This window comes from Mesoplodon densirostris, chromosome 2 (genome assembly GCF_025265405.1).
Source record: "Mesoplodon densirostris isolate mMesDen1 chromosome 2, mMesDen1 primary haplotype, whole genome shotgun sequence".
Classification (NCBI taxonomy): Eukaryota; Metazoa; Chordata; class Mammalia; order Artiodactyla; family Ziphiidae; genus Mesoplodon; species Mesoplodon densirostris.
Genome location: NC_082662.1, coordinates 77850113 through 77870522, shown reverse-complemented (window position 1 = coordinate 77870522; position 20410 = coordinate 77850113).

Sequence of the window (20410 nt, the reverse complement as noted above, 5' to 3'; positions counted from 1 at the left end):
AATATTTTGGAGTCTGAGCTGGTTCCATCAAATATAGGTTTGAATTTTTGTTTCCTATACTTCCCGCTGCCTTTGGATGTGTTACAGGAATAAAGGGGGACTACTGAGTGTATGCAACCCTGTTCCTATAGGATCTCAGTGTTCCTTTTGTTAGTTGCTCAGGAATCTAATGACTCTGACATTGATTGGATATTTTATATATAAACCTACTTTCCTGCCATGTATTGAGTCATTTATGGATGAGTTTATGAGAATAATTTGTAGGCATCCAGTTATATGCACTTTAAGCAAAATTAAGTAAAAACATCAGGAAATTATAAACACAATGAAATAAGATTGAGCTCATGAATCCAGTGTTTTCAAAAGAAAGATGAACTAAAACATTTTTCTGGCAATAATTCTTTTCATTTGGTCTTTCATGTTCTCTTTCCAGAATGCAAAAAAAAAAAAAAAAAGCAACCAAGAAATCAAAAAACAGCTATACAGTATCATCAAATCCATGTTAAATCCACATATGGTTTGGAAGTATTTGAGACCTATAAGCAAAGGCAGATGCTGAACATTTTTTTCTTTAGTTGACAGTATCAGCATTATTTTAACTGTTGGATGATGCTAGAAGTACTCTTAGCTCTACCCACTGGATTATACCATTGTACCTTAACCCAATACCCCAGAATTGACATTCACTTTTACTTTCAGATCCCAAGAATTAGCCTACAGTCCACTGGTCTTGACAAGAGGAGTGGGCTTCTGAAGCCCATTCCAATCCAATCTTGTTCCTTGGTATCTCTGCAGCTGGTCTGGCTACCAGTGGTGTGAGGCAAAGTTCTCTAGATGTTTGCTGAGTCCCAGAGTGGCCGTAATTTTTGTAGCTGTTCTGACATTTGGGCCACTTCAAGAGGAAGTTCTGGGTGTATTTCTGTATGCTTATTGCTACATTTTTGTATAGATCACTTTACCTGTCTTAGCTCTTAAAATTTTAATAGTAATGCTTTCCTTGCTAGTTTCACAAATTCTATTTTATGTGGATGTGAGGGTTAAATGAGCAATGCATGTGAAAGTACTTTGTAAGCTGTACATATTAAACAAACAGGAATAGCATTAACTAATTTTGTTTGCCAGCAGGTAGAAGGGGGGAGGTAGCACAAAACCACTTGTCCTATAATCTCAGTGATGGAAACCAGTGGAAGAGAGCACATGATAAGCTTCTAAAAATTGTGTTTAATTTTCTTTATTCAGTTACATGCTTCCAAGTGCTAAATGTCCAAGTCTCTCTTAATTATGCATCAGAACTGGCAGTATAGCTTGACATTTGATCTACACACCTGGCCTGGAGAGAATATCAATCCCAATTATATTCTTAGACTTGCTTTCCTGAATGACTTTTTATCAACACATTGGCACCAGCTGTGGCTGCAAAAACATTCAAAGCAGCCATATTTAAATGCTTTAAACTCTAGTGAATAGTTTTTATTGGACCTAACAAAGCTATTGCCAAATGCAACGTATGATAGCAAGACAAACTTTTGAACAAATTTTTAAACACAATGTGTGTAAAAGATTTTTTTCTAGTCTCGCGAATTATGACAGTTTGATCAGTGTGTCATTGGAATCTTGATTCTGATATTCAGAGCCAACTGGATTATAATTCAAATAGGCCTAACACATGAGTGAAATTTTTCTTTGGCACCAGACTTGGGCTACACTGATTTGGCTTTGAACATCCACTAAGTTGCTGAGAAAATGCCCTCTAGTAGACAACCCTCTGTTCCCTGTTAAGGGTACTCTGCACCCTGTTTTAGAAACAGGGTTGACTTTCCCAAACTAAGGCACAAGCATTGGATTGGACTTGCAAATAGAAACCGGGAGTCCTGTAGAATCCTAGATTTTTAAGATTCTCCTCAGATCATTTATGGGGTGCAGTGATAGTGGACCAGTAAATCTTTAGTTTTCAAGATGTGCAAGGCTTTGGACTGCTAGCCCCCAGACATCCCCTTGAACACATACGACGGTAACAAAGACAATTCAGATTGAGTATTCAGTCATTCATTTTCTGGAATTTAAATTATTTATAAGGATATTTTGGTAACACTGCATTTACTACTGTGAGTCAGGCAGTGTCCTAACTACTTGGCATATGTTATCTTATATAACAACCCTGTGAAGTAAGTGTAATTATCCCACTTCACGGATCACAGAGACACAGAAAGCTTACGTGACTGGTAAGGTCTATCTACAGAACTTGTTTTCTTAATCATGATGTTCCTCAGTTCTTTCATCTAAGCATGACATCTACTGTATTAATTTAGGCTTTGTAATATTGTGGCATGGCAGAAATTCATCACTTTTCTTTCAAAAATTTAAGAATTATAAAGCTTTAAGTAAATACATGTGGACAATGTGGACATTTGGAGAACAAATGCTGACTTTCAGACTTTGTGTTGGTATTTTTCTTGAAGAATTCTTCTGAGATACATATATATGTATAACATTCTCTTCTGAGATATATATATATGACATTAGGCCAAAGGTTGAATTCTCCTAATTGCCAGTGGGTGACAGCATTTCACAAACATCCATTTGACACACAAACATGCTGAACTCAGGAGCATATCTAAGACGAAAACTGTGGACAAAGAATCACCCTAAATTTGTGCTAACCCAAGGCAGTTGTTTATTGTCATCTCATCTAACCAAACGCATTCCTCCTAGAAATGCAATCAGTTCCTTTTTTTTTTTTTTTTTTTTTTTGCGGTACGCGTGCCTCTCACTGTTGTGGCCTCTCCCGTTGTGGAGCACAGGCTCCGGACGTGCAGGCTTAGTGGCCATGGCTCACGGGCCCAGCTGCTCTGCGGCATGTGGGATCTTCCCGGACCGGGGCACAAACCCGTGTCCCCTGCATCAGCAGGCGGACTCTCAACCACTGCGCCACCAGGGAAGCCCGCAATCAGTTCTTTAGGTAAAAAGAATTTCAGAATCCTGTATTTGCACACCAGCAGCCGCTCAAGGATAGAAATCTCAGTTTGCTCACAGCTCATGCAGTGGTGGTTCAGCCTCTGAATGAGCTTAGCCAATTCCCATCTTGGTATGTTGAGGGTAACTTGAGTTTGAAAACTAGTGTCAGTTTTACTGATTTTATATTTGAAAGGGACATGAGGTAGTTCTGTTTTATTAAGTTTTTAATCTTATAGAGTTGATATGTTCCTGCATATAATCTGATTAACTTGAAATAAGATTTCCCATAAGTAATATTTACTTTTATTTGATTTACTATGTATTTTCAGTTCAGTGTTGACATCTGTTGAAGGTCACTAGTCCCATGGATATATGCAAACATAGTCTTGCTTAAAGCTGAGCATATATGAAAGTCAGGCAGCAGCTTAATAAACTATGGTGCATGCTGCCAGATGAGTTCTTTCCTGAAGTAGGTTTGAGAGGGCAGTTCTGTGTTCTGTTACCATGTACATGTTAAATATAAGGCTCGTATGACCTATATCCAGATGTGGAGATCACAAGGTCTCACTAATGATTAAAGTGTAATTGCATTTCAATGGATGTTTTCTATTCTTTTTGTCATCAGTAATAATTTTGGTTGTCCATTTGATAGGCAGGTCATCTTACCCCCATAACTGACTTTGGAAATGTAAGGGATTCTGCCATTTAAAAAAAATAGGATGGAAGACCTGAACTCCTATACATTTAAAAAATTACAGTATTTTTAAGTCTTAAGCAAAACATACACTATTTCTGGCAATACGCAATGACTATGTATACCAAAAGCAATACAGACATACCTTGCTTTATCATGCTTTGCTTTATTGCACTTTTCAGATAGTGCATTTTTTACAAATTAAAGTTTTGTATCAATCCTGTGTCAAGTGTGATTTTTCCAATAACGTTTGCTCACTTTGTGTCTGTGTCACATTTTGGTGACACAGTGTTTCAAAAACTTTTAATATAAAATCATTGTTATATACGTTATGGTGATCTGTGATCAGTGATCTTTGATGTTACTAATTGTCATTGTTTCGGGATTCTGTGAGCCAGTGCACTCATATAAGATGGTGAACTTAATCATGTGTTTTATCTGCTTCACCAATGGGTCATTTCTTTGTCTCTCTCCCTCTTCTCAGGCCTCCCTATTCCCTGAGATATAGAAGTATTGAAGATTAGACCAATTAATAGCCTTTAAGTGTTCATGTGAAAGGAAGAGCCACACATTTTTCACTTTAAATCAAAAGCCAAAAATGATTAAGCTTAGTGAGGAAGGCATGTCAAAAGCTGAGGTGGGCTGAAAGCTAGGCCTCTTGCACCAAACAGTCAGCCAAGTTGTGAATGCAAAGGAAACGTTCTTGAACGAAATGAAAAATGCTACTGCAGTGAACACACAAATGATAAGAGAGTGAAAAAACCTTACTGCTGATATGGAAAAAGTTTTAGTGGTCTGCATAGAAGATCAAACCAGCTATGATATTCCCTCAAGCCAGAGCCTCATCCAAAGCCAGGCCCTAACTCTGTTTAATTCCATGAAGGCTGACACAGGTGTGGAAGCTGCAGAAGAAAGTTTGAAGCTAGCAGAGGTTGGTTCATGAGGTTTAAGGGAAACAGCCATCTCCATAACATAAAAGTGCAAAGTGAAGCAGCAAGTGCTGATGTAGAAGCTACAGCGAGTTATCCGTAAGACGTAGCTCAGATAATTCATTAATATGGCCTCATTAAACAACAGATTTTCAATGTAGATGAAGCAGCCTTATATTGGAAGAAGATACCATCTAAGACTCATAGCTACATAAGACAAGTCAATGCCTGATTTTGAGAAGTCAAAGTTTCAAACTACAGGCTGACTCTCTTGTTAGGGGCTAGTGTAGCTGGTGACTTTGAGTTGAAGGCAGTGGTCATTTACCATTCTGAAAATCATAGGGTCCTTAAGAAGTAGGCTAAATTGGGCTTCCCTGGTGGCACAGTGGTTAGGAATCCGCCTGCCAATGCAGGGGATGTGGGTTTGAGCCCTGGTCCGGGAAGATCCCACATGCCGTGGAGCAACTAAGCCCGTGAGCCACAGCTACTGAGCCTGCACTCTAGAGCCCACATGCCTAGAGCCCGTGCTTCACAACAAGAGAAGACACTGCAATGAGAAGCCCACGCACCGCAACGAAGAGTAGCCCCCGCTCACCACAACTAGAGAAAGCCCGCCTGCAGCAACAAAAACCCAATGCAGCCAAAAATAAATAAATAAATCAAAAAAAAAAAAAAGTAGGCTAAATCTACTCTGCCCATGTTCTATAAATGTAACAGCAGAGCCTGGATAACACCAAATCCGATTACAACATGGTTTACTGAATATTTTAAGCCCACTGTTGTAGGAATTCTCTGGTGGTCCAGTGGTTAAGACTCGGCACTTTCATTGCTATGGCCTGGATTCAATCCGTAGTCAGGGAACTAAGATCCCGCAAGCCACGCAGCGTGGCCAAAAACAAACAACAACAGCCAAAAAGGCCACTGTTGAGACCTACTGCTCAGAAAAAAAGATTCCTTTCAAAATATTACTGCTCATGGACAATGCACCTCATCACCCAAGAGCTCTGATGCAGATGTACAATGAGATTAATGTTGTTTCCATGCCTGCTAACACAACATCCATTCTTCAGCCCATAGATCAAGGAGTGATTTCAACTTGGATGTCTTATTATTGAAGAAATACATTTCGTAAGGCTTTGGCTACTGTAGATAGTGATTCCTCTTGGACAAAGTAAATTGAAAATCTTCTGGAAGGGATTCACCATTCTAGATGCTGTCAAGAACATTTGTTATTCATGGGAAGAGGTCAAAATATCACTGTGAACAGGAGTTTGGAAGAAGTTAATTCCAGTCCTCGTGGATGATTTTGAGGGGTTCAAGACTTCAGGAGAGGAAGTAACTGTAGATGTGGTGGAAATAGCAAGAGAATTAGAAGTGGAGCCTGAAGATGGGACTGAATTGCTGCAGTCTCATGATAAAACTAACAGATGAGGAATTGCTTTTTTTTTTTTTTTTTTTTTGCGGTACGCGGGCCTCTCACTGTTGTGGCCTCTCCCATTGCGGAGCACAGGCTCCGGACGTGCAGGCTCAGCAGCCATGGCTCACGGGCCCAGCCGCTACGCAGCATGTGGGATCTTCCCGGACTTGGGCACGAACCCATGTCCCCTGCATCGGCAGGTAGACCCCCAACCACTGCGCCACCAGCGAAGCCCAGGAGTTGCTTTTTATGGATGAGCAAAGAAAGTGGTTTCTTGAGATGGCATCATCTCCTGGTGAAGATGCTGTGAAGATTGTTGAAATGACAACAAAGGATTTAGAATATTACATAAACTGAGTTGATTAAGCAGCAGCAGGATTTGAGAGGTTTGACTCCAATTTTGAAAGAAGTTCTACTGTGGATAAAATGCTATCAGCATTGCATGCTACAGAGACATCGTTCACGAAAGGACGAGTCAATTGATGTGGCAGACTTCATTGTTGTCTTATTTTAAGAAATTGCCATAGACACCCCAGCCTTCAGGAACCAACCACCCTGATCAGGCAGCTGCCATCAACATCGAGGCAGGACCCTCCACTGGCAAAAAGATTATGACTCACTAAAGGCACTGACGATAGCGTTATTTTAGCAGTAAAGTATTTTTAAAATTAAGGTATGTACATTGTTTTTTTTAAGATCTAATGCTATTGCACACTTAATACACTACAGTATAGTGTAAACATAAATTTTATATGCACTGGGAAACCAAAAAATTCCTGTGGCTTGCTTTATTGCAGTATGCTTTATTGTGGTGGTCTGGAATCAAATCCACAATATCTTTGAGGTACGTGAAATCAGGATTTTTGTTGTTGCTGGTGTTAAAAGAGTGTGGGTTAAAAGACTTACCCCAGGGGCTTCTCTAGTGGCGCAGTGGTTGAGAGTCCGCCTGCCGATGCAGGGGACGTGGGTTCCTGCCCCGGTCCGGGAAGATCCCACATGCTGCGGAGTGGCTGGGCCCATGAGCCATGGCCGCTGAGCCTGCACGTCCAGAGCCTGTGCTCCGCAACGGGAGAGGCCACAGCAGTGAGAGGCCCGCGTACCGCAAAAAAAAAAAAAAGAAAAAACGACTTACAACTTTTCCTGCACCTCATTGCCTTCTCAGAGGTTTGGGGAATTAGCAAGTGGAGCCCGTTAAGTAGGAGGCTGGCTACTTCGTGGAACTCTTTGGCATTGTAAAGCGTCTTGGTGCCAAGTGCTGACACCTTCTGTTGAGATGATCCTGTCAACATAGTGTTCCATCTGCACAAGACAAGGATGAGTTAAAAGTACAGAAGCCCCATAGACCAGGCTTCTGCCCCTAGCATGTTTCACAGAATTCCAGCTCAGGTCAAGAGATGTTACTGGGAAGAACCTTTCTGACCCTCAGTAACTGTAGGAAGTGTTAGTGGAGAAGAGCTTGGTCTCTGTTGGCTGATATAGAGCAAATAAATTAAGCTCTAAGCCTCAGTTTCCTCTTCCAAAAATAGGGTAGATGATACATAGGTATCATAGGGCTGTTTGAGAGTTGAATGAAAAAAGCATGAAAATACTTAGCACAATGCCTAACATATATTAAGCCTTCACTAAATGACACCTCTACTTCATATTTTAAATAAAGACATACTGTGGATCAGCCTTTGGGTGGTCTGTGAAATTCTTGTTCTTGCTGGAATCAGTCAAACTGGGAATAGTAATTTATTGCATGGGGCATGTGTCAAATTTGCTGTGGGGGAAAGTTTCAGAACACTGTCTGGTACATCAGCAACAACGATGACAAACCCAAAGAAGCAAAATGCACGAAATTTTCATTATCACGTCCATAACCACCCTTGGAAACCTTTACTCGTATGGCATATCTCCCATATTAGTTGTTAATAAGTCATCTGTGCTGGAAAAAAAATCACTTGTTTGCTATCAGTAAATGCATTCCATGATTTATCTTTCATTGCATTTTCTCTAGAGAATAGCTTCAGAAAATTGTTTTTTGTTTAAAGTTCAGTTTCAATTTACACTCTAAAACTGTAAACAGAGAGGCAAATGAAACAGTAAAAATCCACAGCCCTACTCAATGTATTTGGTAAAAGAAACAATTGGGCACTTGACAGCTGTGGTAATAATGGGGTAATGTGAACTGTATTTCTGTTTGCTAAAAGTCCACAGATTGCCAAGAGCTTATCAGGAAGCCAGTAGTATCTCTTAACTAATATTTCCTGAACGTTCAAGGAAGGCCTGCTGTATCATATTATACCGTGAAATCTACAGTCCTTTGATAAAGTATGGTTCCTAATTTCAAAGCACTCATTTCTGCCAACATGAAATCTCAGACTACACTGAGAAACAAATCTCTAGAGCAGTGGTTCTCAAATTGGCTTCATACTAATCGCCTGGGGAACTTTAAAAAATCTTGGTGCCTCCAACACCGTTTTCGGGTGGGAAATTCCCCATCCCCACATAAGAATTTGGGAGCTTTTATGTCATCCTCAGGCTTCCTGGCCTCAATCAGTAGGGGTCAGGAGAGACCCACTTGCTTGGAGTAAGGCCACTCCACTCCAGGCTTGGGGATTTCACTTGTTGCCTGGAAGATGATGAAAAGGGTAGATGAAAGGCAAGAATATGTGTCATCAGAATCATGCAGCCACTCAAGAAATGTTCTAGGTATCCCTCCAAGTCACATAATGAACCAAGGGTCTGTGGTGTTACCTAAGTATTTTTGAACAGCTTAAAAGAAATTGCATCTGTCTGAGTTTTCCATATTGGGCTGTCATACCTATTTGTAGTAGTCTCTTCCTGGTATATTAGTAGGTCTTAATTAACATTAGGGATTATATTTATGAAAGATAAATATTAGAATGGGGACAGAGGAAAATAAAAGCATGTCAATGACTTGTGTGTCAGCTACTAAGATAGAAGAGACAAAGGAAGATAATTTTCTATAATTACATTTCTTCTCTTATTTTGAAAAATTACAATCCTTCAGAAAAGTTGAAAAATTGGTACAATGGAACCCCTATGCCTTTCACATCGAGTCACCACTTTTAAATATTTTGCTATGTCCTCCCATTTTGTTGTTGCTGTGGAACCACTTGCAAGAAGAAGCCACCATGGCACTCCACCCAATACTTCAGTACATGTCATCTAAGAGCAAACATGCTCTCCTGAATAACTATAATAGCATTATCGTGATGAAGAAATTTAATATATGAGACATATTCGAATTTTCCCTATTGAAATCAAAATGTCTTTTACAGCTCTCTATATTGACAGATTAATTTTTTGCATTTATTTTTAAATTATTTATATTTAAATTGAAGTGTAGTTTACTTATAATATTACATTAGTTTCAGGTGTATAGCATAGTGATTCCATATTTTTATAGATTATACTTAATTTAAAGTTATTACAAAATAATGGCTGTATTTCCCTGAGCTGTACCATATTATCCTGACACATTTTAAAAGAGACTCCTGTTTAGTTGTGAGGATAGATTTAATCATTCAAATTAGTTAAATATCAGTAAGTCCTGTAAGTTGACAATTCTTAAAGAGTTGTATTTCTTCCATTAGCAGAGTGGAGTTAAAATCTTTGTGCTTTTTTCCCCAAATTTATATATATATAAAAAACTACAATTAAGATACAAGTAACTTTGCCTTGGATCGAGTAGTATTTATTTAGGGATTTCTTATCTTGGGCCAATTTATCATAATACCAGGATACCATATCTACTAAATAGATTAAAAGAACTGTAAAAGAATATTATGTGTGATGATATAATAATCAGTTTGAAAATCTGGAAGAATCATATGATTTTCTATAAAAATATAAAGTGCCAAAGTTGTTCTAAGAAAATGTGAAAAAACCCTGATAGACACATAACTATATACTACTAGACTGGAAAGACAATTAAAGATTTCCCATAAGGAAAAAAAAAAAAAGATATGCCACAGAAGCATGTACCAAAACCAGACACTTTTATAATTGGGTTCTATTTAATCTGTCAAACCAGGTAATACCTATATTATTTATGTTATTCCAAGCCATAGAAAAAGCTGGTAAACTCCTTGATTCATTTTAGGGAGTTAGCATAACTATAATCTTAAAACCTGATAACAGCAGTACAAACCATAGGAACAGTTATTGAAAAATGAACTCAAACCTATAAAAAAGGATCAATGGGAACCATATTTGCAACAAATATATAAGAATAATATCAAGATCCCACTGGCCCGTGGTGCTGAGACAAGTTAGGTGGAAAGCACTCCATAGTGTCTTGAGTAGGAAATCCTGGGATCAAACTAGGAGAGCTTACCTGGGTCAATCCTGGAGTGTATTGCTAAGATGAAATGGAGAAACCAAATTTTATTCAGAAGATTTAGTTATCACTAGGAAAGTTCAATTCATAAAGGCTTCCTGACATTATTTTTATCTTAGCTGAAATTTACTGAAACCTGAATATGTGCCAAGCATTGGGCAGAGTACTTTCGCATTATTTTCTAATTTAATCCCCACAACATCCCCATAAGGTAGGTACTATTATCCCCATTTTGAAAGTGAGGAAACAGACTTTGCAATGTCATACAGGAAAGGAAGTAGCAGAGCCAGATTTGAATCCTGATGTCAATCCAGTCCTGAACCACCCTGGGTATGTTCTCCCTAAATCCACCCTGCTGGCCTTCTCATACCCACCGTCTTTGTACATGCTATTCCTTTTGCCTGGAACACTTAACCAAAATAATAGTAGTGGTAACAATAATAAAGGTTATTATTAAAATAATGGCTACCATCTATTGAGTGGTGAGGATGTTCCAGGCACTGTGTTAGGCATTATATACATTATACACATTGTTTCATTAAATCCTCCTAAAAACCCTATGAGGTAGTTATTATAAGCCCATCATTCAACAAAATATGGTGGACTATGTGTTCCAAAAGCACAGTGGCAGGATTTGGGAGAGCAGTGGTAGGTGAAGATTGGTTCTTCCATTTCTGAAAGAAAATGCTTGGTAGGCAGCACCATATTTTATCAGCCTAAAATACTTCCTAAAAAGAGTAAAAAAAGAAAAGAGAAATGTCAATTTCTCTTTTTAAATTAATTTTTATTGGAATATAGCTGATTTACAATGTTTTCTTAATTTTACCTGCTGTACAGCAAACTGAATCAGTTATACATATACACATATCCACTCTTTTTTAGATTCTATTCCCATATAGGTCATTACAGAGTATTGAGTAGAGTTCCCTGTGCTATACAGTAGGTTCTTATCAGTTATCTACTTTATATATAGTGGTGTGTATATGTCAATCCCAATCTCCCAATTTATCCCTCCCCCCATCCTTTCCCCCTTAGTAATTATAAATTTGTTTTCTACATCTGTGTCTCTATTTCTGTTTTGTAAATAGGTTCATTTGTACCATTTTTTTAGATTCCACATATAAGCGATATCATATGTATTTGTCTTTCTCTGTATGACTGACTTCACTCAGTATGACAATCTCTAGGTCCATCTATGTCCTTCAGTTTCTAATATTATATTTTTACATATAGTTTTACTACCACTAAAAGATCACAAATCAAGCTAAAAGAAGCTGTTGAAAAGTCTTGGTGGAGTAGGATTAAAAATATTTTACATGTAGCCGTGGAGATACATGAATCAATTAATCATAAAAGAAAAATCTGACCTCATTAGCTATGCTCTCACATAATTTCAGTATCTTCAGGTAACGTTAGAAACTAATACAGCAGAAGATAACTACTATATATTAATTGTTCAATACTCCACATATATAATTTCCTGTCTTCCATGGATACCTGTCTTCAGTATCTATGGTATCTTTCTCATTGCTAATCTCATGTGTTTTTGTTTTGTCTTTTTAATGAGACTTACTGGGTCTTTCAGTTTTTAATATTTTCTACCTTTTTCTTTTTGTTAGTTTCTATTTCATTATCTTAATCTTGTATCTTTATTAATTCATGTCTCCTGCTTTCTATTGGTTTATTTTGGTATTTTTCTAATATTTAAAGTTAAATGATTTAATTTGAGTCTTTATTTTGATAATAAAATTATTGAAGGAATAAATTTTCATCTGAATTTAGCCTTAGCCATATCTCACATATTTTAATATGAAGTGGTCCTTTGTTACTGTCTAAATAATTTGCTTTTACTTTGGCTTAAGATTATATAGAGTGTTTCCAGTAGTTAAGTTTTTATCCCCTTTTTATTGTTGATTTCTAGTTTTATTGGACTATAATCAGAAAGTAAGGCCTGGAAAATTTTGTTTTCAATAGTGTATTAAGGTTATTTGTAGCCAAATATGCAATCAAGTATCACAATTGGAAGAATATCTATTCTTTGTAATGTAGATATTTCTATGTATACATCTATCAGATATATACATATATTATTATTATTATTATTATTTTTTTTTTTTTTTTTTTTGCGGTATGCGGGCCTCTCACTGCTGTGGCCTCCCCCGTTGCGGAGCACAGGCTCCGGACGCGCAGGCTCCGGACGCGCAGGCTCAACGGCCATGGCCCACGGGCCCAGCCGCTCCGCGGCATATGGGATCCTCCCAGACCGGGGCACGAACCCGTATCCCCTGCATCGGCAGGCGGACTCCCAACCACTTGCGCCACCAGGGAGGCCCTATACATATATTATTATGTTTCTAAATTTGTCCTTATTTTCAGTATTGTATTTGGATTCATTAGCAGTGAGGAAACCAAGAGTTTCTTTGGTGCTAATGTTGTTTGGCATAAAAATGTTGTATCCTGGTTGTGAATGATTCCTTTTTTCATTTCATAATGTCCTCTTTCTCCTTGAATTCTTGTTTAGTCTAATGTTAATACTGTAGCTATGTTTTCTCTTTGTGCATGTTCTGCTGTTTTCAGCAGTCACTTATATTTGCCTTTTCCTTGTTCTTTCCTTTCAGGGGTGTTTTTTATAAATAATATTGAGCATTTAGGGAGCAGATGCACTTCTCCTGGGGAACCTGCTAGTGACCACTGACCTAATATTTGCACCAAGCTGTAGTCTCTCGTAGGTTTCAAGAAGGGTAGGTTTTCCCTGTGGCTGGTCCTTTTGCTCCCACCTGAGTCCACAGAGAAGGAACTGAATCTGATGAGTCCCTGGAGGTATTTGGGAAATACGAAGGCTCAGACCCATTCTGAGTCACCAAGAAACCTTTTGTTTTGTTTTGTTTTGTTGTTTGTTTGTTTGTTTTTTACATCTTATAATTGCTTAACAATGGTGTGTTAGTTTCTGATTTATAACAAAATGAATCAGGTATACATATACATATGTTCCCATATCCCCTCCCTCTTGCGTCTTCCTCCCACCCTCCCTATCCCACCCCTCCAGGCGGTCACAAAGCACCAAGCAGATCTCCCTGTGCTATGCGGCTGCTTCCCATTAGCTATCTACCTTACGTTTGGTAGTGTATATATGTCCGTGCCTCTCTTTCGCCTTGTCACAGCTTACCCTTCCCCCTCCCCATATCCTCAAGTCCATTCTCTAGTAGGTCTGTGTCGTTATTCCTGTCTTACCCCTATGTTCTTCATGACATATTTTTTCTTAAATTCCATATATATGTGTCAGCATACAGTATTTGTCTTTCTCTTTCTGACTTACTTCACTCTGTATGACAGACTCTAGGTCCATCCACCTCATTACAAATAGCTCAATTTCGTTTCTCTTTATGGCTGAGCAGTATTCCATTGTATATATGTGCCACATCTTCTTTATCCATTCATCCGATGATGGACACTTAGGTTGTTTCCATCTCTGGGCTATTGTAAATAGGGCTGCTATGAACATTTTGGTACATGACTCTTTTTGAATTATGGTTTTCTCAGGGTATATGCCCAGTAGTGGGATTGCTGGGTCATATGGTAGTTCTATTTGTAGTTTTTTAAGGAACCTCCATACCGTTCTCCATAGTGGCTGTACCAATTCACATTCCCACCAGCAGTGCAAGAGTGTTCCCTTTTTTCCTCACCCTCTCCAGCATTTATTGTTTCTAGATTTTTTGATGATGGCCATTCTGACTGGTGTGAGATGATATCTCATTGTAGTTTTGATTTGCATTTCTCTAATGATTAAAGATGTTGAGTATCCTTTCATGTGTTTGTTGGCAGTCTGTATATCTTCTGTGGAGAAATGTCTATTTAGGTCTTCTGCCCATTTTTGGATTGGGTTGTTTGTTTTTTTGTTATTGAGCTGCATGAGCTGCTTATAAATTTTGGAGATTAATCCTTTGTCAGTTGCTTCATTTGAAAATATTTTCTCCCATTCTAAGGGTTGTCTTTTGCTCTTGTTTATGGTTTCCTTTGCTGTGCAAAAGCTTTTAAGTTTCATTAGGTCCCATGTGTTTATTTTTGTCTTTATTTCCATTTCTCTAGGAGGTGGGTCAAAAAGGATCTTGCTGTGATTTATGTCATAGAGTGTTCTGCCTATGTTTGCCTCTAAGAGTTTGAAAGTGGCCTTACATTTAGGTCTTGAATCCATCCTTTTTTGTGTATGGTGTTAGGGAGTGTTCTAATTTCATGCTTTTACATGTCCCTGTCCAGTTTTCCCAGCACCACTTATTGAATAGACTGTCCTTTCTCCACTGTACATTCCTGCCTCCTTTATCAAAGATAAGGTGACCATATGTGCGTGGGTTTATCTCTGGGCTTTCTATCCTGTTCCATTGATCTATCTTTCTGTTTTTGTGCCAGTACCATACTGTCTTGATTACTGTAGCTTTGTAGTATAGTCTGAAGTCAGGGAGCCTGATTCCTCCAGCTCCACTTTTCATTCTCAAGATTGCTTTGGCTATTCGGGGTCTTTTGTGTTTCCATACAAATTGTGAAATTTTTTGTTCTAGTTCTGTGAAAAATGCCAGTGGTAGTTTGATAGGGATTGCATTGAATCTGTAGATTGCTTTGGGTCGTAGAGTCATTTTCACAATGTTGATTATTCCAATCCAAGAACATGGTATGTCTCTCCATCTATTTGTATCATCTTTAATTTCTTTCATCAGTGTTTTATAATTTTCTGCATACAGGTCTTTTGTCTCCTTAGGTAGGTTTATTCCTATTTTATTCTTTTTGTTGCATTGGTAAATGGGAGTGTTTTCTGATTTCACTTTCAGATTTTTCATCATTAATGTATAGGAATGCCAGATATTTCTGTGCATTAATTTTGTATCCTGCTACTTTACCAAATTCATTGATTAGTTCTAGTAGTTTTCTGGTAGCATCTTTAGGATTCTCTATGTATAGTATCATGTCATCTGCAAACAGTGACAGCTTTACTTCTTCTTTTCCAATTTGGATTCGTTCTCTTTCCTTTTCTTCTCTGATTGCTGTCACTAAAACTTCCAAAACTATGTTGAATAAGAGTGGTGAGAGTGGGCAACCTTGTCTTGTTCCTGATCTTACTGGAAATGGTTTCAGGTTTTCACCATTGAGGACAATGTTGGCTATGGGCTTGTCATATATGGCCTTTATTATGTTGAGGAAAGTTCCCTCTATGCCTACTTTCTGCAGGGCTTTTATCATAAATGGGTGTTGAATTTTGTCAAAAGCTTTCTCTGCATCTATTGAGATGATCATATGGTTTTTCTCCTTCAATTTGTTAATAGGGTGTATCACGTTGATTGATTTGCATATATTGAAGAATCCTTGCATTCCTGGAATAAACCCCACTTGATCATGGTGTATGATCCTTTTAATGTGCTGTTGGATTCTGTTTGCTAGTATTTTGTTGAGTATTTTTGCATCTATGTTCATCAGTGATATTGGCCTGTAGTTTTCTTTCTTTGTGACATCCTTGTCTGGTTTTGGTATCAAGGTGATGGTGGCCTCGTAGAATGAGTTTGGGAGTGTTCTTCCCTCTGCTATATTTTGGAAGAGTTTGAGAAGGATAGGTGTTAGCCCTTCTCTAAATGTTTGATAGAATTCGCCTGTGAAGCCATCTGGTCCTGGGCTTTTGTTTGTTGGAAGATTTTTTATCACAGTTTCAATTTTAGTGCTTGTGATTGGTCTGTTCATATTTTCTATTTCTTCCTGATTCAGTCTTGGCAGGTTGTGCATTTCTAAGAATTTGTCCATTTCTTCCAGGTTGTCCATTTTATTGGCATGGAGTTGCTTGTAGTAATCTCTCAAGATCTTTTGTATTTCTGCAGTGTCAGTTGTTACTTCCCCTTTTTCATTTCTAATTCTATTGATTTGAGTCTTCTCCCTGTTTTTCTTGATGAGTCTGGCTAATGGTTTATCAATTTTGTTTATCTTCTCAAAGAACCAGCTTTTAGTTTTATTGATCTTTGCTCTCGTTTCCTTCATTTCTTTTTCATTTATTTCTGATCTGATTTTTATGATTTCTTTCCTTTTGCTAACTTTGGGGTGTTTTTGTTCTTCTTTCTCTAATTGCTTTCGGTGCAAGGTTAGGTTGTGTATTCGAGATGTTTCCTGTTTCTTAAGGTGGGATTGTATTGCTATAAACTTCCCTCTTAGAAATGCTTTTGCTGCATCCCATAGGTTTTGGGTCGTCATGTCTCCACTGTCATTTGTTTCTAGGTATTTTTTAATTTCCTCTTTGATTTCTTCAATGATCACTTCATTATTAAGTAGTGTATTGTTTAGCCTCCATGTGTTTGTATTTTTTACAGATCTTTTCCTGTAGATGATATCTAGTCTCATAGCATTGAGGTCGGAAAAGATACTTGATACAATTTCAATTTTCTTAAATTTACCAAGGCTTGATTTGTGACCCAAGATATGATCTATCATGGAGAATGTTCCATGAGCACTTGAGAAAAATGTGTCTTCTGTTGTTTTTGGATGGAATGTCCTGTAAATATCAATTAAGTCCATCTTGTTTAATGTATCATTTAAAGCTTGTGTTTCCTTATTTATTTTCATTTTGGATGATCTGTCTAATGGTGAAAGTGGGGTGTTAAAGTCCCCTACTATGAATGTGTTACTGTCAATTTCCCCTTTTATGGCTGTTAGTATTTGCCTTATGTATTGAGGTGCTCCTATGTTTGGTGCATAAATATTTACAATTGTTATATCTTCTTGGATCGATCCGTTGATCATTATGTAGTGTCCTTCTTTGTCTCTTCTCCTAGTCTTTATTTTAAAGTCTATTTTGTCTGATAGGAGAATTGCTACTCCAGCTTTCTTTTGGTTTCCATTTGCATGGAATATCTTTTTTATCCCCTTACTTTCAGTCTGTATGTGTCTCTAGGTCTGAAGTGGGTCTCTTGTTGACAGCATATATATGGGTCTTGTTTTTGTATCCATTCAACCAATCTGTGTCTTTTGGTGGGAGCATTTAGTCCATTTACATTTAAGGTAATTATCGATATGTATGTTCCTATTCCCATTGTCTTAATTGTTTTGGGTTTGTTATTGTAGGTCGTTTCCTTCTGTTGTGTTTCTTGCCTAGAGAAGTTCCTTTAGCATTTGTTGTAAAACTGGTTTGGTAGTGCTGAACTCTCTCAGCTTTTGCTTGCCTGTAAACATTTTAATTTCTCCATCAAATCTGAATGAGATCCTTGCTGGGTAGAGTAATCTTGGTTGCAGGTTTTTCTCCTTCATCTCTTTAAATATGTCCTGCCAGTCCCTTCTGGCTTGCAGAGTTTCTGCTGAAAGATCAGCTGTTAACCTTATGGGGATTCCCTTGTGTGTTATTTGTTGTTTTTCCCTTGCTGCTTTTAATATGTTTTCTTTGTATTTAATTTTTGAAAGTTTGATTAATATGTGTCTTGGCGTATTTCTTCTTGGATTTAACCTGTATGGGACTCTCTGTGCCTCCTGGACTTGATTAACTATTTCCTTTCCCATCTTAGGGAAGTTTTCAAGTATAATCTCTTCAAATATTTTCTCAGTCCCTTTCTTTTTCTCTTCTTCTTCTGGAACCCCTATAATTCGAATGTTGGTGCATTTAATGTTGTCACAGAGGTCTCTGAGAGTGTCCTCAGTTCTTTTCATTCTTTTTTCTTTATTCTGCTCTGCAGTAGTTATTTCCACTATTTTATCTTCCATGTCACTTATCCATTCTTCTGCCTCAGTTATTCTGCTATTGATCCCATCTAGAGTACTTTTAATTTCATTTATTGTGTTTCCAATCATTGCTTGATTCATCTTTAGTTCTTCTAGGTCCTTGTTAACCTTTTCTTGCATTTTGTCTATTCTATTTCCAAGATTTTGGATCATCTTCACTATCATTATTCTGAATTCTTTTTCAGGTAGACTGCCTATTTCTTCTTCGTTTGTTTTGTCTGGTGGGTTTTTATCTTGCTCCTTTTCCTGCTGTGTGTTTTTCTGTCTTCTCATTTTTCTTTTCTTACTGTGTTTGGGGTCTCCTTTTTGCAGGCTGCAGGTTCGTAGTTCCTGTTGTTTTTGGTGTCTTTCCCCAGTGGCTAAGGTTGGTTCAGTGGGTTGTGTAGGCTTCCTGGTGGAGGGGACTAGTGCCTGTGTTCTGGTGGATGAGGCTGTATCTTGTCTTTCTGGTGGGCAGGTCCACGTCTGGTGGTGTGTTTTGGGGTGTCTGTGGACTTTTTATGATTTTAGGCAGCCTCTCTGCTAATGGGTGGCATTGTGTTCCTGTCTTGCTAGTTGTTTGTCATAGGGTGTCCAGCACTATAGCTTGCTGGTCGTTGAGTGAAGCTGGGTGCTGGTGTTGCGATGGAGATCTCTGGAAGATTTTCGCTGTTTGATATTACGTGGAGCTGGGAGGGGTCCTGTGGACCAGTGTCCTGAAGTTGGCTCTCCCACCTCAGAGGCATAGCACTGACTCCTGGCTCCTCAATTTGGGATGATTTGTTGTCTATTCATGCATTCCACAGATGCAGGGTACATCAAGTTGATTGTGGAGCTTTAATCCGCTGCTTCTGAGGCTGCTGGGAGAGATTTCCCTTTCTCTTCTTTGTTCTCACAGCTCCCGGGTCTCAGCTTTGGATTTGGCCCCGCCTCTCCGTGTACGTCGCCGGAGGGCATTTGTTCTTCGCTCAGACAGGACAGGGTTAAAGGAGCAGCCGCTTCGGGGACTCTGGCTCACTCAGGTCAGGGGGGAGGGAGGGGCACAGAGTGCGGGGCGAGCCTGTGGCGGCAGAGGCCGGCGTGACGTTGCACCAGCCCGAGGCATGCCGTGCGTTCTCCCAGGGAAGCCGTCCCTGCATCCCGGGACCCCTGCAGTGACGGGCTGCACAGCCTCCCCAGAAGGAGGGCGTGGACAGTGATCTGCGCTCGCACACAGGCCTCATGGCGGTGGCAGCAGCCCCAGCGTCCCATGCCCGTCTCTGGGGTCTGCACTTTCAGCCGTGGCTCGTGCCCGTCTCTGGAGCTCCTTTAAGCAGCGCTCTTAATCCCCTCTCCTTGCGCACCAGGAAACAAAGAGGGAAGAAAAAGTGTCTTGCTTCTTCGGCAGGTCCAGACTTTTTCCTGTACTCCCTCCCTGCTAGCTGTGGCTCATTAGCCCCTTCAGGCTGTGTTCAAGCCCCCAGCCCCAGTCCTCTCCCTGCGCTCCAACTGAAGCCCGAGCCTCAGCTTCCAGTGCCGCCCACCCCGGCGTGCGAGCAGACAAGCCTCTCGGGCTTGTGAGTGCTTGTTGGCACCGATTCTCTGTGCGGGAATCTCTCCACTTTGCTTTACCCAGGTACGTGAGGAGTTTCTTGCCTTTTGGAAAGTCTGAGGTCTTCTGCCAGCGTTCAGTAGGTGTTCTGTAGGAGTTGTTCCACATGTAGATGTATTTCTGGTGTATCTGTGGGGAGGAAGCTGATCTCCGCGTCCTACTCTTCCGCCATCTTCCCCGGAAGTTGACCAAGAAACCTTTTGGAAGGAGCCATACTTTTGTCATGTTGAGATTCTGTCACTAATTTCAGTAGCTGTGTAAGCTTGTTCAGGTTAATGTCTGTGAGACTGAGTTTCCTTATCTGTAAAATGCAGATAATGACTTCACAAGGTTGCTGTGAGGGTTAGATGAGATGATATATCTAACAGTGCCCAGAATGTAATAGTCATTCCCTGTTTCCTTTTTCACTCCTCAGGAAAATCTGCCTGAACAATGGTAGCAACTGTTTCTGGGGACAGAGGGTCTTTAGAATTCTTCTAGGCCAGGGAGCATGTCACAGAACTGTAGTATAGGTTTGCTACAATGCTGTCACCCTAATGTTTATGTGAAATATCTAGTGGCTTGAAAAGAAAGAAAATATAGCAGACTGTGTCCTTCAGAAGCCTGTAGCCATCCAACCAAGGGATGGTGCTACTGGTGGTCAGACTATCTGAGTTAGGAGGCTTCTTCTTTCCTTAAGTCTTGCTAGCCCATAAATGGGCCCCAGAGCGGCCCTCCTCTTCCCTTCAAGCTGGGTTCACTTTCACTGTCTCCCCAGCCG